Source organism: Morus notabilis, unplaced genomic scaffold (genome assembly GCF_000414095.1).
Source record: "Morus notabilis unplaced genomic scaffold, ASM41409v2 Scaffold403, whole genome shotgun sequence".
In the NCBI taxonomy this organism is placed as follows: Eukaryota; Viridiplantae; Streptophyta; class Magnoliopsida; order Rosales; family Moraceae; genus Morus; species Morus notabilis.
The window spans coordinates 393802-400651 of NW_010359824.1; positions in this window are offsets into that span (position 1 = coordinate 393802).

The following is a 6850-nucleotide window of genomic DNA, read 5'->3' on the forward strand; positions in this document are numbered from 1 at the left end:
GTCCGCCGTCCCCGCTGCCCTTTGTCCCTGTTAATCTTGCCGTTTTCAACCCCCGTTTCAGTAGGTTTGAATTTTGTAAGTTTTTTTATCCGAATTATTGTATTTGGTAGTTTAAAATTTACGAGTTTTTTGTTATTTGAATTGTATATAATTATAGATTATAAATCTTAAAATTTGATTTATAGATTTTAGAATTTTAGAATTAGTATATAATTTGAAATTTAGATTATAGATTAAATTTTAGATTATGAATTTTGAGATTGTTGAAATTTGATATTGAGATTGTTGAAATTTTAAGATTATAATTTGATTTGGGTTGAGATTAAAAGTTTTAATAATTATTCTGGGTGGCACATCTTACAGTTATGGTGTGCCGAAATCTTTTAAAAACTGTTTTTTACAGGTTTGAATTTTTAGATAATAAGAAAAATATGTCGTTATAATGCTGAAATTTTATTAAAATATATTAATTTTAAGAATTTAATTAATAAGAATTAGTTATATTAATAGAAAGAAAATTAAAAATTAATTATAGACATTATGAGTGCAACAATAAAAAAATAACTTGTTCATAAAATTGATAAAACTTATAAAATTGAAGTATGAAATGTTAAACTTTCTTTATAAACGTGATTATAAGAATATAATAAGTGTCTTCATTAAGGACTCATGGTATGAGAATGAACCATTCATTCTAGCTTCCCAGGCGGAACAAGTGTTTTACGTTGATGATTTATATAACAGTCCGAATTGGAAAGTTGTGGAACATTTTGGGCATCGACATATATGGAATTTTCCAGAAGAGGATGTCGACGAGGTCACGATAGTTCAAGATACAGAATCACGAAATGTTGAGTTTGTTAGCATTTATGCCCTTAGGAATAAATGTAACGATGTTCTTTGATACACTTTTGACTATTAATAAAGATTTATTTATTTCATATATCTATGTATTGTCCTCTTTATGTCCATATTAGTTAAATGTATGATAAGCAAACTGAAAGTCTGAGACTGTCATTCTAAATCTTTAGGTCATGCATGTAATGTGAAGAACATGCAGAAGACAAGAATCTAAAGATGATAGTCTAAATCATATGATCCATAATCGAGTGAATAAAGTTGGGCGCTTTATTCATGTTAAGATTGTTATGTTGTCTACTTCCTAATAGAGACGGCTTGTCTTAGTTGTCGGAGGTGGGACTCCATGGGTGGAGACATTGATATAGTTTCTAATGGTGAAATCTATATTGGATTGGACCAAAGTTGAATTGTTTTAATTAATAATTCTGTTTGAATAAAACAATTCACTTTTGAGGAATTATATGTTGTCATCTTAATCCTGAGATGGATAATGAACCCGTATGCTTGACTTACATCCTTTGATGTACTAAAGGGAGACATCTTGACATTATGTAAAGGTACGCTTACCGGTACATTGTGGGTATGACTCGTGTATGCGTAGATTCGTTATTCATAGATAGTGGAATCCATAGCTCCTACAAAGAGTCAATGATATCCTCTTATACAAAATACGAGCTCTCGACCATTAGACTACTCTGTGTTATCTAATGGTTTACTGTTTGTAATGGTACGAATAGTGATTTTCTGATGGTGTGATAATGGAACATAAGATAAATGTAATCGGGAAGGTAAAACGAAACTTGACCTCAAGTCGATTATGGATATCCTATGGGGATTATACATTAATATATTGAGTCATGGACGAGAGCTAATCAGAGCTTTGTAAATATGCTATATAAATCGAGAGTGCAGCTCTAGGCTTTTAGTGGAATAGCACTAGAGTTTTATAATCATGAGACGAACTTGTTGGTTTACAAGTAGCGTTGTGATTATAGGAGCTTGATTTATATATGTCCATCGGGTCCCTTTGCTAGCTTACATAATTTCCTGTAATGATACGGTGTATTTCCTACACATTGGTAACTTGTGTTATTTCCGTAACGAGAGGTTCAAAGTTAATTCATGGGTGAATTAATTGATAAATTAATTCTAGATAAATTGGTTGAATTATTGTTTTAAGAGTTGTTTAATATGGGAAGACTATTATATGACTGTTTTGATCAGGTAATTTCTCTATTGGGTTGCTTGAATCAAAACTGAGGCTCTATGCAAGTTTCCCGTATTAACAAACTAGGAAAAATAACTTTCGTCAGTGCAGACCGGTCTGCCGGTTAGGTAGACCAGTCACAGGTCGACCGGTCCGGTCGACCGGTTAGTGAAGACAGGGCGACCGGGGAGTTATAACGTCTCTGTCACCGGTCGACCGGTTGGAACGTAAAATGCATGCTGACGTGGGAAAATCGACTCTGGATGCGATTAGAACTTTGAGAAACCTAATTGTTACGGAAGTATGACTTCCAAAACACTATAAATAGCCTATTAAGTCACATTACTCATTAGATCACTTGAGAGACTTTTTGGAGGCTATTGATAAAAGATTCCTGAGAGGAAAAATTGTTTAATTCTCAAGAACAATTTTTTCTTTGGCTCTCTTGTGATTGGAAGGAGATCAAGAATACCTAGAGGAGATTAAACGACGTGTGCCCACCCGCACACCGATTGTGGAAACGAGAATAGCAAAGAAGACCAGTTGGTTGAGGCTCTTCCGGTTGCTGTTTGGAATGCTTAGATCTGCCAGACGTGCAGTTTCCTGACATCTCAAAAAGGTATGTTTTAGATCTTTAGTATTTATGTTATATAGCATCATGAACATGTTTTTGTTTGGCTTTGACGTTGATTAAAATTTTTAAATTCCGCTGCGCACTCGATGCCATTAATTTTCCAACACTGTCGACCACAGACCTAAGTATACCATCGTCACGGTCATAATCGAGGTTAAACCATTCCTGTAATACAATATAAACATGTTAAATGATTTTATTATATATAAATTTAGATTAAATTAAAAAATAATAAAGTTGAATAATTTATACCAGCATGCGCTGTTGAATCTCTCTCTTATACTGGATGTCTACGTCCTTCCAGGCATCGTGGAAAGGCTCACAGACATCCCTAACATGGATTTCAATGGCACTATCGAACCAGGTGTCGTAGTTTCTAACTGCCTTCCAAGTACATCCACGTTCGTCAAACATAGGGGTAATCTTTCCTTCCCCTTAGCCTTCCCTCGACCTCCACAACGTCGTCGAGGTGCGGCATCGGGTGCTGTAGAATGAAATATATTTAGTGATCATATAATACTGATGTAATTAATTTAATAAATTTATAATTATATTCTAACATACCTGACTCATAGTGTGATGGCAACCTATAAGGATCGGGTGGAGGCTGTGCTCCCCCTGAAGAGTCAACATATGTAGCGATTGGGCCAGACATGATTGCCTGTTAAGAAGTCATCATAAGCGTTATTATCTTATTTACATAGATCTTATGTTATATAAATAATTATAATTATTAAAATAATAATTGCAGTACATAATTTATATTCACCGTTGAAAATATAAGCCTCGGCAATCAAACCATCTGGTCTCGTACGATTCCTCACATATTTTTTTAATGAACCAAGGAATCGTTCGAAAGGATACATCCACCTCAAATGAACAGGTCCTCCGCGAATGACTTTTTCTAGCAAGTGCATTACTAAATGAACCATTACATCAAAAAAGGCTGGAGGAAAAATTGTTTCTAACTTGCATAAAATAACAACAATATCCTGTTAGGCTCTCTTTAAATCACTCATCCGTAATGTCCTAGAACATATCAACTGGAAGAAGTTGCTTAATTCGGTGATTGCATCGACAATTTCTTTCTTCATAAATGGTCAAATCGCTGTTGGCAACAATCGTTACAGTGTGACATGACAATCGTTTATTGTTTCCATCGATCACATTTTTCTATAGATTTGAAGCAAACCCATTAGGAAACCGTACTGACTTTAAGAAATCGCAAAACTTTTTACAATCTGCCGGAGTCCATGTGTACGTTGCATGTGGTTTCATCCAACGATCACCATCTTTATACAAATGTAACTCCTTTCGTACCCCCATATCTTGTAAATCGATCCTCACCATCTGTATCCTTACTTTTTCCGTCAATATTTAGAATTGTGCCCAACAAACTATCACACACACTCTTCTCAATATGCACGACATCTAAGTTATGGCGTAGCGACAATGAGGTCTAGTAAGGCAACTCTCGAAAGATACTTTTCTTCGTCCAATTAAGCTCTGCCGGATGTTTTTTTCGCTTCTTACCGTCAAATTTTTCATGTTTACCTGGCAATTGAGTTTCCACCATTTTTAATGAGTCAATATTTGCTTAACGAATTTCCGAGGTGGGGGAGGTCGTCGATCAACCTTACCATCAAACTTTTTGTTAGTCCTCATCCTATGACTCATAGGAAGCCATTGTGTATGCCTAACAAAGCAAATTTTACTGGTTATTCGCTTCGATGGAGTTGCATCGTTGCAATTGGGACACACGAAAGTCATTAACTGTCATCAGTAACACAGCTCGCATCCAAAACGACGTATTCGTAGCAGCATCACGAATAACAACCCCTTCATCCCACAACTCTTTTAGCTCATCTATAAGGGGCCTTAAGAACACATCAATATCTTTCCCAGGAGCATTGCGACCAGGAATCAATAACGTCAACATCTTTTATGGGTCCTTCATACATAGCCACGGGGGTAAATTATATGCAGTCACAATAACAGGTCACATACTATATGATAGACTCATATTCCTGAATGGGTTGAAACCATCAGTTGCTAACCCTAATCGAACATTTCTCAGTTCACGCGCAAATTGTGGATGTTTTTTATCAAAATATTTCCACTATGTACCATCAACTGGATGACACATTAAGTCTTCATCCCTCAAATGCCCCCGCACATGGCACGTTATTTCCTTAGCAGTGTGACGAGAAGCATATAGACGCTTTAACCGATCCTTCAAAGGGAAATATCAGAGTACTTTCCACGGAACTTTTTTTCCCTTTTTACTCTTCCAACGACTTGTACTACATACTGGACAAGACTGCAAAGCAGCATTCTGCTTCCAAAACAAATTACAGTCATACTTACACACATGAATTGCCTCATAGCTCAGACCCAGTTTACTCAATAACTTTTTCACCTTGTAATGTGATGTAGGTAACTTGTTCCCTTCAGGAAGTGCATCTCTCAGTAGCTTCAACATTTTATCCATGCATTCATTAGGCCACTTATACAACACTTTTAGATGCATTAGTTTCACTAAAAAAATTTCAACGATAAAAACTTAGTGCAACCCGGATACAATCTGACTTGTAGCTCGAATAAGAGATCTCTAAATTCATCGTACTGCATTTCTTCTATAACTGTTTCTATCTCACCTATTGTCTCATGATCATCACTAATCTCAGCCACATCATTTAGCACTGCAAACATCTCGTCAACAGATTCACTGACACTTGCAGCAGCAGGACGTACTTCACCATGGTGAATCCATGTGGTGTAACTGTTGGGAATGGTGTCCTAGAAGCATGAGATGTAATAGGATATTTATTATTTATTTAATAAAAGAGTTTATTCATTATTTTATGTGCATATATTTATGAATATTTTATGAATATCAATGAAAATTCCATGATTATTTATGTAACCTTAAACATTGTATATAAGTGTTATATACGAGAGGATAATGTTTAAGGATAATAATCAAAAAGCAATGTTCATAATGAATTTAATTAAAGTTTAGAATCTTTAATTAAAACATTATTAATACATGTCATTCACATTTAGAATGGAACGGTGTTATCCGCACTGTTGATATGGCGAGATATTGAATGAGTGTATTTCGCATAATGAGATTATGTGGAACAAGGACACAGACACAATATGAATTTCTAATAATTTCCGTTAAGTATAGAAATTCTAATTGAGTCTACCGATGGTCATATATAGAATGATCTTAATCCTGAGTTCTTAACAAACTCCTATTTATGGATTTGTGTCTTTTGATTTACTCGGTACAGATTCTGAGATCCTGAATCCTATTCCTTGTATTTTGGAGACATGATGAAGTAGGTAGCCAAGAATGTTATTATAAGAGATGGAATCCATTCCTTCTTAAGAAAGAAGTAGATAAATAATTCTCTTGAGGGTTGATTCGGTACTTGGACCAGTAGGAGCTCCGATTCATGAATGTGTTTTATGAATCACTGTCCATTAGAGAATCAATGGTACTCAAGGATAAAGAAGTAATTAGAGAGGTTAACGGATTTTACCTTGCTCTAATTATGAATTATTTATGGAGGATCGATCTATATGCAATGACTATATCAAATGGACACTTCACAGTTTAGAAGTAATTAATATCTATAATTTCGAGAGTGCAATTCCAAGTTTATAGTGGAGTAACTATTAGAATTAATAGAATTAATTAATTAATTAAAGTGTTTAATTAATTATTAATTTTATTGGAAAGTTGTTCAATTTAGAATTCAAATTAATTTAAGTTTGACTTAAATTGGAATTTGAATTTGAGTCAAAATTGGACTACAGGATAAATGATGATTTTCTCTTCCTTCCCTATCTGATATTGGCGCCACACAGGGATGAGAATCCCCTTAGAATGGCCGGCCATATAGGATAGAGGAAAAGAGGAGATTTTGTTTAAAATTCAAATAGGAGATAATTAACAAGCTTTATCTTAGAGATAGAGATTGGATTCCTTCTAGAAGTTTGACTTCTACCCTATAAATATTATTTTTGAGACAATTTTCGGAATGGTTTTTTGCCCTAATTTTGGAAACAATTTTTCAGCCCTAAGAGTTAAGTTGGAAACAATTTTTCAGCCCTAAGAGTTAAGGCTGGCCGAAATT